The following is an 18,542-nucleotide window of genomic DNA, read 5'->3' on the forward strand; positions in this document are numbered from 1 at the left end:
ATGCTAAGCTTGCTGCTAACATTGGCTATAACAATGTATTCACCTGCAACCCTTTCACCACACAGGACATGGCTTCTTTACCTAAACAAAGTTCACAACTTTGATGTTTTACAGTGTACATTATGTGACATATGTAATATATGTGCTTAAAGACCCTACAACTTGTGACAGAAGGAAGTGGAGCCAAAAGATAATGCTGGGTCATGAACACTGTATGTTAAAGCATTACATCAGACACGCTATACTGAAACAGTCAATCATGTGTAGCTCTGTAAGGTACTTGGCTGGTGACAGAAAGGGCCATGTAAGTAAAAGTGTGATAACCCAACAGTTAAGAAAGAGATCAAAACCCAGAGTGACGTACCACAGTAAGGGTGTGTATTGACCTCTGCAGATCTTCTGTACCAGCATACACTGAGCTTTCATTGCATTGGTTCGGCCATTGCAGGCTTGCATGCTCCCTAAAAGAAAATTATTTTTATGTGTCAACGCATTGCTGTACGCAAGGTAATGTTGACACCCAACATTTAACCATACCTATCATAATATAGTGAAACCACACAATGAAAGGACATCACGGACAATTAAACTTTTTCAAACAGTGATCACTTCATTAAGTAACACATGTAGTGCACTGCTTGAAATAATGGTATTTGCTTTCTTGATCACATTCTGCTAAGACAACATAGGACATTGCACAGAACAATGTACATTTTATTTCACTGCACATTCTGTGTTAACCTGAACAGTAATAAATGCAAACAGCATCATGACATATTCAGGTATTGCATGTTATCCTTAATGCAGAATGATGACTACAACTATTATATTGGGGGATATTTACTAAGCATTTTTGCCATGTTAAATAAACCTGGAAAAATCCTTCAGTAAATAGGCCCCCGAAAGAGGAAGTGGCACCCCTGATACCAGAGCATAGCTGTTAACAGCTACATAAATGACACACATTTGTGACCATGTTAATACCACAGTCAGTGCATGTTGAAAGAGTGCACTCAAAGAGCAAAGCTAAAGTCCAGCACAGCCACGTATCAGTGAAGGCCCCAAAACAGTGCCTGTTCAAAGAGTGCAGTTTAAGAGGAAAGGCAAAAGCCCAGACTAGCTATTTGTTGGTAAAGTCCACACACACACACACACACACTGTATGTTCAAAAACTGCACTCTAAGAAAAGAGCCAAAGCCCCCGGTCAGCACTCAGCATGTAGTCAGCAGGACCATCATCAAACAGTAAAACATGTAAGCAGCAGGAGAACGAGCAAACAGTTCAGCATGTAAGGAGCAGAACGATCCAAGTGTTCACCATGTATTGAGCTGGAGACAGAATGCAGATAATGCCATCAGCATTCCAGGAGCTGAAGACAGAGCAGGAGGCCCAGGATGAGAAGGAGCAGCTTGGAGCCAGGAGGCCCAGCACCACAAAGAGCAGCATGGAGCCAGCACTTGCAGGAGATGAGAAGAGATCACACCCCGCAGCATGGAGAGAGAGAGTTTCTTCCATCTAGACAACACAGCAACTCTGTGACAAGCACATGGCCTTTCTTGAAAACAGAGATCTTTGGTGCTCAACACCCCTTTCCCTGCCCCTTTCCAGTTGGGGGGGGCATTTTGCTGGGCTGACCCCTCCAGCATTGAGATTCTATTGGACTGCTGCAGGGTGTCGATCCCATTGATGTGCATGAAGACTCTGGCAATTCAGGCATTTGCTGCAATATCTGGGTCATGACATAAGTTAAATTACTTATTGCAGCAACTATGGTGTTCGTGCTTTGAGTGTTTTCTTGCTGCATGATGCAGGCTTGGCATTGACCTATTCTGCGCAGGTTATGTATTTCGATATGCAAGAGCCGGGATTCAAGTGATGTCATGCCTTCTGTGGCTGGTGGTCGTGGTGGTGTTGATATGGGGGATGCTGAAGCAGGTGTGGGGGCTGCTGGTGGAGGTGCAGATGGAGGTGCAGATGGAGCCGGTGTGAGGGGGGCTGCTTGTGAGGGCCCTGCTGAGGTGCTGTCGGTGCTGGCAGTAGTGTTAGTGGTGATTAGGGACTGAGAGGCTGCAGTAGTGACATACCTGGGCTGTTCTGTGACTCATGTAGGCTGCTGGTTGGATGTTGCCAATCTATGAAACTTTGAAGATCAAGGTCTACATTTATGGAACTTCATGTTGAAGGCGAGTGCATGGCGAACAGGTGCAGTGATTCCTGTTCCTCCTGCTGCTCCTCCTCCAGCTCGACTTGTGTCTCAGCATCCATTGTTAAAGGCCTCTACATGAAAGGGATTGCTTGGCTGCTCCCTGCAGCATTCCTGCTTGTCCCTGGGCATCCTGGCTGGGACCGGCATGTTCCTGTTCGAAAGCTGTGGAAATAGAGAAGGGACAAAAAAAACATAAGTACATATGCTATCATTTGAAAACTTTTTTTTTTTTTTTTGCCATCAGAGGTGCACTTTGCCAGCTTACAGTGTCTGATTCAGTAAAACATTTTTCTCAATCAGTGTGTATAGGAAAAAGGTTTAATTAATGAAAGCCAAAGTTTGCCTCTAATGGCAATGTGTGAGGCTTATTTACTAAATGCTTTTTGCCATTCTTATTGGTAAAAACCCATAGTAAAAGACCCCCCTATATGTACACAAGTTGCTGTCTCACCATTTCTGGCTGATTTCAACTGACCAGCCATGTGGTGTCTAGACACTGATCCATGCCCTCGAACATGTCTGGTCCCAGCCTTTCCGGAAGTCACTGCTCCATGTCAGTGACCACGATTGGGCAGGGTGCTCCTCCTCCAGTCTGCCACATGTACTTTGACTGCTCTGCAACTTTAGCCTTCAGCTGGGCCTCGATGTCTCTGTACCAGTGTGCAACCTGCTCTTTGCTCCACTGAATGCTGCTATGCTGGGAGATGGCCTGGGCAATGCTCCTTCAAATTTGGCTTTTAGCTACTTTAGAGATCTTTGCTGCTCTGTTATCAAACAGACAGATGTAGTTCTGCAGGACCCCAGCAATCAGAAGCTTGTTCTCTGCCCCACTGAACCGTATTGCACGCAGTCTGTGCCATAGGGCAGGCTGACTGGCTGAAGGGGGAGCCACTTCCTCTCCCGGAGAAGTGTCCTCCCTGCCCTCACTCTCCATCCCGCTGTCCTCTCCCGAGCCTTCCTCAGCCCCACCTCACCCTGCACTACCAAATACCTTCCCCTCTGACCTCTTTGTCTAACCCTATGTACTTCTCTCACCAGTCTTTCCTGCCTAGCCCCTTCTCCCACCCCACCCTCCTATCCCGTCCCTCCTGCCTTTCTCTACTTCTAGCCTTGTCCCTACTCCTACTCCTAATCCTACTCCCCCTGGCACTCCTGCCCTCCTCCCAGGGCCGGTGGAAGCACTAGGTGAACTAGGCCTGGGCCTAGAGCGCCGAGTATTAGGGGGCGCCGCGAGCAGTGGTATCCCAAGGGGAGCCAATGCCCCCGGGCGCAGGGAGCCTCATGCGACCACCAGTGGACCTCATCCCACTGGCAGCTGAGCAGCAACACATAGCAGGCAGATCGGCAGGGCCGTGGTGGAGCTCACGTCACTGCGGCCTGAAGAAAAAGGTCGCGTTTAAACATGCAGGTGCTCCTCCTCCTTCCTGCCTGTGCGGCCCCGGAAGAAAATGTTGCCAGAGTCGCGTGGGCAGGAAGGAGGAGGAGCATCAGCGCATGCAGAAGAGAAGCAGCGCTTACGAGCCGCCGTGAATCCCAAGTTGCAGCAGCCCGAGAAGAGGAAGAGGCCCGCTAGCAGGGTCGCCGTGGCTCGAGAAGATCAGGGCCGCTGCAGAGCCCATCCTGTGGCGACCCACGAAGAGGAGACCCAGAGGTGAGAGAGAGACTGAGGGTCTGTAGAGAGAGAGTGTGTGTGTGTGTGTGTGTGTGTGTGTGCATGTATGAGTTGAGCGACTGTGTGTGAGAGTGAGTTGAGAAATTGTCTGTGTGTATGAGATGAGTTGAGAAATTGTGTGTGTGTGAGAGTGAGTTGAGAGACTGTGTGTGAGAGTGAGGACCTGAATGTTTGCAGAGACAGCCTATGAGAGCCTCTGTGTGTGTGAGAGAGACAGCATGTGACAGTGAGAGCCTGTGATTGAGCAAGACAGCATGTGGGAGTGAGAGAGAGCCTGTGTGTGTGAGACTCAGACAGCATGTGCCAGTGAGAGACTGTGTGTATGAATGATTGTATGAGAGAGAGCATGTATCAGTGAGAGCCTGTGCTTGGATAGCTTGCTCAAGCTCAAACTCCACACCTCATCCAGACCTATCAGAGAAATATACAAAGGATCTCTGCAAGCCCCCTCAACCAAAGCCACACGCCTCTCCGCCACTAAAGAACGTGCATTCTCGATAGCAGGACCCACTATCTGGAACAATTTGCCACCAGACCTCAGACAGGAACCCTGCCTACAAACATTTCGAAAAACACTCAAGACCTGGCTGTTTCGCCAAGCTTTCCCATAATCGTTCCGCTTAGGAACTTTACAACTTAAGCCTACCTTGTAATATACGTTGCTCAGCCCTCTTATACCCTTAAGGGTTGTCTCTCTTTCCTTTCTTTTTCTTCTATTCCCAAGTTTGATCTCCTTGTTAAATGTAACTTTGCCTCTTCTGTTTGCTCTATTGTTAAATGGTTGTTAAGAGTGTTATCCCCTAGTTCCATGTAAACCGATTTGATATGACAATTGTCATGAAGGTCGGTATATAAAAGAATTAAATAAAATATATAAAATAGCATGTGGGAGTGAGAGATAGCCTGTGTGTGTGAGACTCAGACAGCATGTGCCAGTGAGATACTGTTGCATGAATGATTGTATGAGAGAAAGCATGTGACAGTGAGAGCCTGTGTGTGTGTGTGTGAGAGAGAAATGCATGTGAGAATGAGAACCTGACTGTGTGTTTGAGGGAAGAAGATGGAGAGAAAAGAAATAGAAAAAAAGACAATATAAAAGGAATTGGCAAAAAAATAAGAAAGGGAAGGTGGACAAAAAAAGCCTGTGACCAACCGATTAGAAAACTAAGATCAGACAACAAAGGTAAAAAAAAAACCAAAACTTTTTAGTGATTGGCACATGCACTCTTTGGGAATGTGCACTTATGCGGATCTCACAATGTACGAGATCAGCATGGAAGAAGTGGAAGCCCACGGGGCCTGCACAGAGGAGGCAGCAGAATGGGCTTCAGTGCCAGTAGCAGCAATCGGTGCTTCCCCAATAGCCATGCGGCAGTAGTGACAATGGCAGCAGAGGAATGAGAGAGGGTCCAAGGTTGTTGGCAAAAGAATGAGAGGGGGGTCTGCCTTTAGTGTGTGCATGTGTATGAATGGGACTCTGCCTAGGGGTGTATGTGTGTGAATGCATGGGTGCCTGTCTGGGGGTCTGTGTGTGAGAATGAATGTGTGAATGCCTGGGGGATGGGGAGGGAGTGGTATGAGAATGACCAGGAGCTTGCCTGTGTGTGTGTGTGTGTGTGTGTGTGTGTGTGTCTGTGTGAGAATGACTGGGAGCTTGCCTGGGTGTGTGTGTTTGTGTGTATGTGAGGGAGCCAGTGAGTGTGAGAGCATGAGTGTCTATGATAAAATCCAGGGGAGTAAGAGTTTGTGTGTGTTGGGGGTGTGTGTGTGGAAGGGGGAGAGAGTGTCTTAGAGCCTGAGAGTGTGTCACTGTCTGTGAGAGAGAGAGGTTATGGTGGATATAAGAGCATGAATGTGTATGTATGTGACAGCATATGTGTGAGAGAGAATGGACATGTGAGTATGTGTGAAAGAGAGAGGATGACCTCCTAATCCTCGACAATATCAGGGTAACTGGAAATCAAGAGCTCCCACAGAAGGGGACAGAAGGGGCTTTTTTAAATCCTTATTAGTTTTAATTATTGGATGTTATTTGATATATGTGCTGTTTTGAAATATTTTATTGGTGTTTGGGAAATGGTAAAAAATGTATATGATTTTAATTAATAGAAATTCTGTTTATCAGTAGTTTTAAAATATTCTTTTATTATGGTTTTACTATTATAACTGATGCTTTATGTTTCCTGATTTTATTTGTTTTATGAGGAATGGTGGTTCTGTTTTTCTATTGTTAATACACAGAGTCTGGCTTCTTGGAGTTTCCATTTCAGTTTTTGTCTAATTTGTGCTCCTTTATTTTGTATTCTGTGTTTGGTGAGAGTCTGTCTCTGCTCTGTGTATGTGACCATGATGAGAGATTCTGCTAGCATGTAGTGTCTGTATAGGGATCTATAGCAATCGGGTTTGTTTTGTTTCCTCAGTAGGTGGTGTATTGGTATTCTAGGACCCAGTGTAATATTTACCTTTGCTTTTTCCCAGGTAGGGTTATTGTTGTTTGAGTCCTTGGTGTTATTACTGTTATATTACAATGGGATTGCAGTATAGATTTTGAGAGTCTTTTTTATCAGGGTTTTGTGTTAGTTCACAATGTGCCTGGCAGTGGAAGGTGTTTGTGCTGCTGTTACTGTGAGGTGACACTAGAATTTGAAAATATCTTTTACTATGATGAGCTGTAAGGGAAACATCCAAGCTCCATTGTTTGGGGGGATTTTAGTGGATGCACAGAGTTAGAGAACTGGAGGTGCAGGATTTATATTGACATTCTGTCCCTTCCTATATATTCCAGACTTCACTCTCATAGCCATATAGAATTAGTTGAATGAGGCTATCAAATAATTTTATAGTAGTTTTACTAGAAGGGTGAAACTGGCCAGCTTTTTAAAATTACGCAAAGACCTTTTGGACTTTTTTATTAACACTTTTTTTTTAACCAGTTTTAAAGCAGGATCCATGCTATAGAGGTGGTGTGATGAAGAAATGCCATTTTGGCTCCCCCCACAAAAAAAAACAACTTCTGTCTAGAGATGCCACTGATTTTCTGTGACCTTAAGCATTAGTACAAGAAGGAATAACGGGGGTGATGCTGGAGAGACACACAAATGTATTAGCCCCCGGGCGCTGGAGACCCTTGATACGCCAGTGGGTGCAAATCATATGGGGCCGTAAGCGGTGGCAAAGAGGAGTGGAGATTTGGCGGGCCGCGAGCAGTGCCCAAACTGCTCGCGACCCAGAAAACCACACAGTCGGTGGGCATGATCGAGAACGATGTAGGAGTCGGGGCAGAGACCGGGGTGGGGGGGGGGGAGTAAGGGAGAAGGCTCGCCCAAGACGCCTAATCCACTTGCACCGGCCCTGCCTCCTCCACCCATTCCCTCTGCCTCCTCCCTCCCTGCTTCCTCACTCCTCTTCTCTCTTCTCTTCCCAGACCTTTCACCCTCCATTCTCTCCTCCGCACACTCCTCCAATCCTCACACTCCTCCTCCGCACACTCCTTACACTCCTCCTCCACTCCTCCACTCCTCCTCCTCCACACCACAGAAAATGACAGACAGGACGTATAATTTCTTTCACTCCAAAAAATATCACAAAAGACCAAGGTGTAGGGAAACAAAGGAGAACAATTGACAAAACTACTCAATCAGAAATCGCCAAACTGCAGCAAAGCACTAACCTCCTCTTCTCTCACTCCAACACCTGACACACCCTCAGAGAAGAAGGGACAGGAAATGACTATTTATAGTCTGTAGAAAATATCATGTTGCGTGATAATGTACTGTGTGCTGCGATGATGTATTGAGAGCCGCGATGTCGTAAAAGTTCTGTGATGCCAAATTCTACCAATCAGCATGGCCATTCCCTTTTTCCTTTTCTCACATGTTAGCCTTGCAATATTAAAGCTTTTTGGTCAGCCGGATAACTTAACAGGCTAAGGCTCAATATTGCTACTTAGCCAGAAAACTTATATGTCTAAATAATGCCGCCTCGTTACACCCAATGCCCACCCCCCAAGTTAGCTGGCTAAGAACTTACGGGTCGATACAGTAAGGCCGCAGTAGAAACAGTGCGGCAGTGTCAGGCGCACCCTTCCTCCCCGCACGCACAGTTCTCTTCACTAAGTCCCCGATACTCTCTTCTAATTGCATGCAAATGCATGCCGCGGCTTTAAAGCGTTAGGGAAGGGTTATGCCCGCGCAACCCATTTTACTGTATAGGCGCTTAATACAGCGCCTATACAGTAACCTGGGTGCGCTGGTACCTGTCATTTCAAATGTCATTTCAACTGACATTTGAAATGACAGGTACCAGGAAGTGTAAAAAACACGAAAAGTCTTTGTTGCTTCGTCGCTGTGTCTCTCCTCCCGGAGCAGGGCGCGAAAGCAGCCTTGCTCCGGGAGGAGGTGAGGCACAGCGGCGAAGACAGACAGGAGAGGAGAAAAAGCAGAGCCGAGCAAAGCGAAAGCGTGCGAGCAAAGCGAAAGCGTGCAGCAAGCCGGCGAAATAGACCTGCGAGCAGAGACAATAGCAGCGGTTCGGTAAGCCTGGCACCCTCCTTGATGTAGTACGTCCCGGATGCCCCCCCCTCCCCAGCGCGCCCGCCACTACCCCTTTCATCAGCTGCATCCACTGCGACCCGGCAGTCCCGTGAGGCGTACAAAAAAAAAAAAATCCCCGGCTCCCGCGCTCCTGCACTGGCCCGCCGACTCTATCCCCCCTCCTCCCGATCGGGCGGGTAGGCGGCGGCGAAAACCAAAGCAAATTTTTTTTTTTCAAAAAGCGACATCACACAATGCATAAAATAATTTCTCCAGCCTTAAAGCGACTTACTTTTGGGATCTGTCAAGTAAGTCGCAAAAGTAACTTACTTTTCTGAAGCCATCACGATCGTAGCTCAAGACAAAGATGGCCGCCTGCACGGGGGAAAGCATGCAATTGGCCGCTGAAGACGTGACGTCACATCCCGTGACGCCAAACGTCGTGACGTCACGTCTTCAGCTGCCAATTGCATGCTTTCCCCGTGCAGGCGGCCATCTTCGTCTTCGTCCGGAGGAGCTAAGATCGTGTTCCTGATGGCTTCAGAAAAGTACGTTACTTTTGCGACTTACTTTTGGGATCTTGACAGATTCCAAAAGTAAGTCGCTTTTGGAAAAAACCAAAATTGTCGCTTTAAGGCTGGAGAAATTATTTTATGCATTGTGTGATGTCGCTTTTTGAAAAAAAAAAAATTGATTTTGGTTTTTTTTGCTTTTCGCCGCCGCCTACCCGCCCGATCGGGAGGAGGGGGGTAGAGTCGGCGGGCCAGTGCGGGGGCGTGGGAGCCGGGGATTTTTTTTTTTTTTGTAGGCCTCACGGGACTGCCGGGTCGCAGTGGTAGCATGGCACTGTGAGGGGGGCGAAAGGGTATATACCCATGAACGGATTTGAGTGGGAGCGCTCTGTGCATCCACCCATTATGCCCGTGAGGGGCATAATGGGTGGATGCAGCTGATGAAAGGGGTAGTGGCGGGCGCGCTGGGGAGGGGGGGGCATCCGGGACGTACTACATCAAGGAGGGTGCCAGGCTTATTGTTTTATTGTGTTTGAGTATCTTAAGCGGTGTCGATGGATTTGTTACTAGACTCACAGTCCTATCTCCTACTAGGGGGAGGCGGTAAACTAACACGTTAAGGCCGCGGCAAAACAGCGGGTTCCTAAGGAGATAATATCAGCGCCCGTTACAGTATCGGAGGGGAATAGCTAATTCCTTCATTATACAGCTTTTTCGTTCATTTACATGCTGGGTGCGGAAAGGGTTATGTGTCTATTTTACAAAACGCTAAGGACGCGTGAAACTGGAGACTGTATCGCTGGATGGCCTTACTCGTCTGTATTGTGCGCTCCCAGCACGTTACAGACGGGGAATCTTTAACTGCACGTTACTGTATCGACCTGTTAGCTGGTTAAGTGCTGGCCGCTGAATATACAGTGGCTGACATAACCAGCTAAGTGGTGTTTCAATATTGACCTCCCTGTAAAGGTTACCTCCTCTTCCCCTTTCTCCTCCTTCTTTCTCTCTCCCTCCTCAACCACTGTTACATCAATATTAGGGATGTGCATTCATTTAAAACAGAATAGACAATGTTAACAACATTGTCTATTTCATTTCCTTTCACTGGAACCACAAAACAAATGAAAAAATGCTGATTTTGTTATTTTTTGAATTTTGTTTTAATGTGCACTACATGTACTTAAAGGTTAATTTTAAAAAGTGCACGGGTGCCAATGTGCTTGCGGTTCCAATAAAGGAGCAGACTGGGAGGGGACTTCTTTAACCTCCTATCTACTCTGCCTGCCTTTTCTCCTTTTCACCCAGACCCCTAAAATCCCTCTGACTAGAGGTTTTTTTTCCATACTTACCTGCTCTCTGGAGCAGCAGTAATTTGCATGGGCTGGCCATCTGCCAGCATGTGATTCACCAGGATGATGCCTAATGGTGCTGTCCTGGCCCACCCATGGCCCGCCCATGGTCCATGCAGACCCTGTCCATGGCCCTCCCCCAGCCCGCTCCTTTTTGATTTTCTGGTTCTTCCTCATGTACTGGGAGATATGTGCATGACCACAGGCCTTTAAAAATCCCCTTGGAACGCATGGCCTGGCCGCACATGTATCTCCCGGTTTTTATGCATGCCGGCCTTTGAAAATGAACCCGTATGTGAGCACTAACTTGGATGTAGTGTGCACTGTCTATTTAGTGCATGCTAATTAACTTAAGGCTAGATTTTCTATCGTCGTGCACCTCTGTGAATCACGCAATACCGAGGGGGGGGGGGGTGTGAAGTGGGGGGTGGGCCAGCGAAAGCCACGGTGGTGCAATCATTGCCAGCTTTCGCAAACCAATAGCGCCACAGTGAAAGGTGGTGCTATTGGGTGTGTTACTGACGGCGATAAGACTCCTTACCTTTTCGCCATCAGCGATGTCTTCTCCCCGGTGCCACCCTGACTCCTCCTCTTTTGATGTGGACGCCGCCCAGAACCTGCCCCGATCTAGGTATCGCACGCGTGCAATCCCTTTAGAAAATGACCCCCTTAGTGTTTTTCTAATAACTAAAAAAATAGGAAAACATGAAAAATAAATCTATTTTAAAACAAAATCAAGCAAAAAATGACACAAAATGAAAATGACATTAAAAAAAGCACTGCACACTAGGGATGTGCATTGTTCTTTAAATTCATTTCGGGCTTCATTTTTGGGCCCCCGCGGGAAACTTTGGTTTTTCCACGGTTCGGGTTTTTTTTTTTCATGGGCCCCTGATTTTTGGGTTAGTGCGTGCTAACTCCCATTAGCGCGCGCCAACGATTTAAAGTTAGCGCGCGCTAACCTGAAATACAAATTTTTCCGAAATTCTTTTCGGGCTTCATTGGCCCCCGAACCATGCCGAATCCTCATCCCTACTGCACACCCCTAATGAGCATCCCTAAGCCTATTTGATTAATTACGAAATTAGATTAATCACCACTCACTCACATCCCAGTATGGCCCAGTCTGTAACAGTCACACTCATTCCCACCCCCCACATAGTAGTCTGTTCCTGTCACATTCACTCCCTCCCTCAAGTATAGCTCAATCTGTCCCTGTTACACTTACTTCCTACCCACCAGTATGGGCCAGTGTGTCCCAGTCTCACTCGTTCCCACCCAGTGTGGCCCTGTTTGTCTGAGTCATAGTCACTCCCACCCCTTAGCCTGCTGCTGTGTCCAGTCACCCAGAGAAGCCAGCCTGCCAAACACCAGGTCAAAAAACACTATGAAAGTTTGAACTTCACACATAAAATAGCTGTAGTAAATCTAAGATGATGTTCACTTGTAAGTTGCTTTTAAAATAACACTCATACACATATATGTTCATTTCTTTACATATAGCCTTTAGAAAATTCACCCATATTATTATTGCAAGTAATGCAAAAAACTCAGTACATGCACATTTATATAGCTCATTTAAATTCTTCTGCTCTTTAGGAAACAGAAGTACATAGCATTATGGTAAACAAAAAATTTATTATCATAGGAAAATTAAGAAAATTACTTATTTGTACATTACAACAGTTAATCACTAACATTACCCTATATCTCATTTCACTTCATTCACTTCAAGGAAATTAAAACATTGGAGTGTCAAAATTCCTTTCTAAATTCTGGGTAGAATATTAACGTGTTCTCAGTTTAATTTCACATGGTATTTGAACACTTTAGATGAACTTATCTATAGTCTAGATGGTTGATGAAGCAGTTGCAGATGCTTGGGGTTCAGAGCTCTGCATAGATTCGGGGTCAGCTTGCCTCACATAGATGATGTCCAAACTCTCACAAATGAAATCATATTCTATCTCTAATCTAAATTAAATTGAGACAAGTCTTTTGAAAGGTCACTGAAACTAAATTCTCCTAATACTAATAGGGGGTAATTTTCAAAGGAGTTACGCGCATAAATGTAACTACTATTGTAGCAATTTTCAAAAGCCATTTACTCACGTAAAGTGCACTTATGCGAATAAATCCTATGGACGATTCAATGGCATATATTGTAGCAATTTTCAAAAGCCCACTTACTCGAGTAAAGTGCATTTACATGCGTAAAACCCAGATTTACGCATGTAAATGCTTTTTAAAATCCGCCCCATAGTGAATAGGCACTATTTTTAGTACTGTGAAGCTAACTGTAAAATAAGCAAAACACAATTTATCTAAAAATCACATTAATTCTCTTGATTAAAAAAAAAAACTCCTACACACACTCACAACAAAAGGCTATGCTTCTTCCTTCTGCCAGAATATGAAAGCAGCAATAATAAACTACTTTACCTTTTTTCTCTCTGTCTGCAGTCAAGCTACAGTTAAACCGCTCACCTCGTTTATGAATTTATTTATTTAGAAACATTTATTCTGCTTATAATGGGTCTACCATGATAAATAGAGTACAAACAGATAATAAAACACAAATTAACATTCTTATATAATAAAATAATATTCTAAAAAAACAAGAAATGCAGACTGCAGACATTCCTTACTTCGGCAGTATACCAAAAGCTTCCTGGAACAAAAGATCTTTCAGCTGATTGCAAAATAGTCATAGGCCATCTATAGATGGCAAAACACTTGGGTAAAGAATTACAAAGCCTGTGCCCAATAACTGAGAATGCCTGATTCCTAATTTCATTTAAACAGGCATATTTAATGATAGGAATAGATAGATAATCTTTATCCTGTGATCCAGGAGTCCAAGGGGTGCAGTGAAAATTTATTAATCTGGACATCTCTGTATTTCTCCCTCTCTCAACTTAAATAATGGCAGCCTCATCTTTTATACTTAAGAAGGCTTATTAGATTTTGATTCCTGTTCCTCATTGGTTCTAAGCAGGTAGTGTCCATTCCTGCTTTAATGTAAAAGCTTACAATTGGTCCTTTTAAATTTAAAATAGTGTGCCATGGACTAAGAAAATTTAAGTCATAATAAATTCTGTCTTCTCCTGTCCAGTAATGTCAACTTGGTAGTTGTGTAGTCTATCAAATACTACAGCACTAGCTTCCAGCCAGAAGGACCCCTTATTGTGACATACAAGGATATTTCTCATTGACATTAAATCATTTAACAATGCACTACAAACAATTAATTATCCTTCCTGTTGTCTTTTTAAAGAGCATTTGCCCTTTGTATTCCACTGTAATTGCCAAAAGAAAAATGTAAAGGAATTTAGGAATTGCTGAGCAAAGGAAGCAACAATTTTGAAATAAATATTTTTTAAAAGTCACTTACTTACTGAACTTTATGTAAAATACGATACTAAAGCAATGCCAATTTTGTATAAACTTCATTGTTTACTAGTGAAATATAAATTCAAATTCAAAATGTTATTTCTAGTTCTTAAAGTTTTATATACTGGTTGTCCTCAATATTTGACAGATCTACTTGTTCCCTATAAAACTACTGAGGAATTGAAATCCTCTCAGCAATTATTATTATAATAGATAAGTTAACATACCTGAATTTTCATATCTGGTTCCATCTTCATGGAATACATTGCAGCTGTCTAATCAGGTATAGCGAAATTATTTGAAGTTTTCTAAAATACTGAAGACCTGGCTGTTTGACCAAACTTTTATAGAAGATTAATTTAGGTTCAATTTTGTTAAATGTATTAATTACGTGATTATTTTTAACTTTGTTTTATGTATTATTATTGTTACATGCTTGATTGCTTAACTTATGCTTGATTATTTTAATTTTAAACTGCTCTGATGGTTCAGTCAACAGTATATTAAATAAATAAATAAATAATAAATAAAGGGAACATAAACTGCTATGGATCCCTTCCCTGCACAGAAATTACATGCCAGCAAACTACCTCACCCTGGTCACACAACCAGAACACACACAGACCCTCCTAAAATAAAGGATAAGTGACTACAAATCAGAAAAGAAATGTGCAGACAAAAACTGAACTGAAATCCCTTAAAAGCCAAACTCTGCATACAGGGTAGCAGTGGAGAAACAGGAGCAGAAATGCATTTTTTTCCTGTATGGTGTAAACCACAATCACATTCCAAAGCTGACATACTAGATTCACTAACCAAAAATAAAATGCTATTGTGAGGATCCATTACCAAATTCACATCCAGCCTGCAAGTGGTGCTATGAGCTGTTTGGACTATCTGTTCAGTCCTCTGCCTCTCACTACCCCCCAGTGACCATCTTGTTTCTGAAATAGATTTGTATTATATAATCAGGCAGTTTTGTCAGTCGGTTGTCAGAGCTTGGTCCTACTTCCTGGTCTTCATACTCTAGCTCCTTGTTTGTTATCTGTATCCAGAAGACTTCTCCAGTTTCTGTCTTCAGCATTCCTGCTTGACTTCTTTTGCATTCCTGTTTCCTTGCTATGCTCCAACTTCCCACTCCATTCCAGGCTTTTAGCTCCTTGAATGTTAATAATATACTGATCTTAATAGACCTTTGGTCTGAGCCAGCATGGCACTTATGTGCTTTTGGCAGTAGGCCTATTTTACTGCTTGCTGAGTGTGAGCCTGGATCTCAGAAAGCCTTGGGTAAACTGAATTACAATTACAATACAGAAAACCTCCACACAAAAAGCACTAACTGACAGAACGCAAAGAGTTACAATGCTACCTATAAAAAGGTAACACGGGAAATATTACATCAGACTCTAAAACATCAATACATCTCCTATTGGAAAAAGAAAACAAATCAGGCTGTTATAGATCCCTAAACAGAAAGTTCATGCTAGCAGAATACTTCACCTTGATTACATATGCAGAACACAAACAGACCTTCAAACTCAGAATAAAAAGACCATAATATACAAACAGAAACATCCAAAAACTGAACTGGAAGCTACAAGCCAGTGCAACAACAGAAAAACAAAATCACCATCATTCCTCATAAATATCAAACGATAAAATAAAAAATTATAAAACTTCAACCATAATACTAAAACCATTCTAAAAAAAAGAATAAATATTTCAAAACAGTTGACAAATAGAACATCAAATAATCAGAAACCAATCAAATATTTTAAAACAGCAGACACATTTAATAACATCTAATAATTAAAAATAAGGATTAAAGATCCCGCACTTTTTATTCCTTGGAACTTTTGATTCCTATCACTCTGAGATTGTCATGGATCAGGCAGGCACAGGGGTGCACACAAACTCTTCTCTCTTATATACACACATTCTCTAATACACGTTCATTCTCATACGTACTCTGTCTTATGCACTGTCACAAACACACACTCTCTCACATGATCACTGACTCACACACACTCACATGTGCCCACTGACTCACACATGCACTCTCTTGCACTCTCACATATACTCAGTGACACACAGGCTCACACATGCTCACTGACTTACATGCGCTCACTGACTCACAAACGCACTCTCATATATGTCAGTGACACACTGGCTCACACATGCTCTAAATTCACACTAGCTCATATATACTCAGTGACTCACTCTCACTCTTCTTGTGAATAAGTTAAAAAATATATTTTATTTACTTTTACATTGGTGGTCAAGGGGTATTCCAGCAGGGCTCCAAAAGAATAGGGTCTGGGTAGGCATCCTGTTGTTCCCTCAGCAGGCAGGGATCCCTATCGGTAAGGGCAGGCTGAAGGCCCAGATGCTGGCAAGGGGGCGCTGGTAATTTTTTTTTTTAGCGGGCTGAGCATGAAGGCAGTTGCGCCTGGGAGAAGCAGGAAGTGTTCATCCCCTAGTGAGGTAGTCCCTGGAAATTTGTGCATTCCTGTCCCCGGCAGAGGAGGCTCGAGAACAAGTGAGGCAAAGCAGGTGTGATGAAGGCAGCGGGAGGAAAGAAGAGAAGCAAGCTCAGGCCCATGTACCCACGTTATCGCTGCCATCGCTGCATGAATCCAAATCATGAGAACCTCGGGGAGCTGAACCCCCCCCCCCATAAAACTGCTGCAGGGCCTTCTGGCAGCCCCCAGTTGAGCAGCTCCCGCACTTCATTCCCACCAGCTGCTCATAGCAGAGCAGTTATTTTCTTGAACCGCGACGGCATGGAAGGCAGAGCAGGCTGCAAGAAGAAGCAGGCAAGAGTTTCTCCCGCCACCGCGGTACTGCGTGGGGGAGGAGCTCAGGTCCAGGCCAATGCTGCCTCTGTGCTGAAAATGAAAAGGCAGTATGAGCAGAAAGAGGAGCTCCTACAGGGTTGTGTTAGGCACAGCGACTCTGCAGGCACGGGGCCGCTGTGAACACCAACCACGTGATCAGGCTGATCGGCCCACCAGGGCATGCCCGAAGCCCCGATAGACCAATCCGCCCCTGGTTCAAATCCCACCACCACTCCTTTTGACCCTGAGCAAGTCAATTTATCCTTCACTGCCTCAGATTGTAAACCCTGTGGGAGGAGGGAAATATCTGTACTACCTGAATGTAATCCAATTTGAAGTATCATGAATAGCAATATATAAACCAAAATCACTGCTGATGAGGCCTGCAAGCAATAAAAAAAAAGGTGTCGGTACTGGCACAATTAAACTCTGGAATTTGTTGCCAGGGGATGTGGTTAGTGCAGTTAGTGTTGCTGGGTTTAAAAAAAGTATTGTATAAGTTCTTGGAGAAGAAGTCCATTACCTGCTATTAATCAAGTTGACTTAGAAATTAGCCACTGCTATTACTAGCATCAGTTGCATGGAATAGACTTAGTTTTGGGGTACTTGACAGGTTCTTATGACCTGGATTGGCAACTGTGGGAAACAGGATGCTGGGCTTGATGGACCCTTGCTCTGACCCAGTATGGCATGTTCTTATGTTCACATACTACTTGGAAATATCCTTCTTCAATCCATCCAGTCATTTCAGAGATTACCAAAGTGGGTAATTTTCAAAAGATGTACACGTGTAAATGTAACTGCTATTGTAGCAATTTTCAAAAGCGCACTTAACTAGAGTAAAATACATTTACTCAAGTAAAACTCATTTTTAAGGGTGTAAAATGCTTTTTAAAATCAGGCCTTTAATTGATAAATGTAGATATTTCATTAATTTTTGGTTTGGTCTACCACCAAAAATCATAGATCAACTTTCATCAGACACCATGACATGATTTCAGAAACATGCTCGCTATCTACCTAGCCATCTATATAAACACCATTTAATATTTAAAAGTATGATGATCAATTATGTGTTTTTGTAGGATTGTTTTGGCAGAGGTTATGGTGGTATCATAATGATTGCTGAGTATAATTATCAAAATCTCAAGGTTGGAGAGAGCCTATGGGCCTACAAGTTAATTGGGAGTGGGGGGTGGGGGTCTAAGGATCTATGATACAGGGTAAGCTTGCATGTTTGCATGAAATAGGGAAAGATGATATGACCACTACAGATTCTGTAGCTCACACCAGAGTGATATTAGAATAGTGATGTTTATTTGATTATAATATAAAGGATACTGAAATGATACAGCAGTGGCTGACACATCCGTCTGAGTATTCAGTCCTCCCTGAAACTGGAGATAGTGGATTTGCTTTGTACAAAGCTTCCATCCTATATGACTCTAGCCTTTTGTCTCCTGCTTTCTGCCTCCTTTGGAGTGCATTTCCTTCAAGTGCCTTGCCATCTACATGTGCCTCCTTGCTATCTTCCCTTAGCTTCTTGCCCCTGCAAAGTGCCCCAGGGATAACATGGAGAGATGTTCTCTTCTTCACCAATTTTTCTTTGGTGCTATGCATCTCGTCTTCCACTTCTGTCAAATGAATATGAGGTCATTGCTTGAAAGGTAGTGCTTAGGCCAGATACTCCGTTACAGAAAATCAACATAAAGAAAGGCACATGAGCTGTAGTGGTGTGATCCAGCCTGTCCACCCCTCTGGATTACAAATGTTTAGACTTTATTGGAGTGTGTTTCATGTTGCTGCCTGTCGCACACCTATGAACTGTACTAGCTTAAGTAGTATGGCATCAGTTGTTCCTAGTGCTTGAAATATATTAGATACTAGATAGGGTTATCACTTCTGCATGATGTGCTCTTTGCTGTGTTCACCTGTGTGATAAAGGATAAAATGATTTGTTTATATTTTCATTTAGGCCCTTTGTGGCTGTATTTTTTGCCATTAAACACAGGAAGGATATCTGTAAAGAATCTAGCAATA

At 43.8% G+C, this 18,542-nt stretch overlaps 1 long non-coding RNA gene across 1 annotated transcript; it reads right to left on the minus strand.

Moving 5' to 3' along the window:
• Nucleotides 1–589: 589 nt before the first annotated feature.
• Nucleotides 590–13,974, minus strand: LOC115086211. The gene is made up of 2 exons (XR_003855156.1): nucleotides 13,893–13,974; nucleotides 590–2,369 (listed from the first exon to the last, which is right to left on the minus strand). It is a non-coding gene; the product is annotated as an uncharacterized LOC115086211 (long non-coding RNA).
• Between the last annotated feature and the right edge of the window lie 4,568 nt (nucleotides 13,975–18,542).

This window comes from Rhinatrema bivittatum, chromosome 2 (assembly GCF_901001135.1).
Source record: "Rhinatrema bivittatum chromosome 2, aRhiBiv1.1, whole genome shotgun sequence".
Taxonomy (NCBI): domain Eukaryota; kingdom Metazoa; phylum Chordata; class Amphibia; order Gymnophiona; family Rhinatrematidae; genus Rhinatrema; species Rhinatrema bivittatum.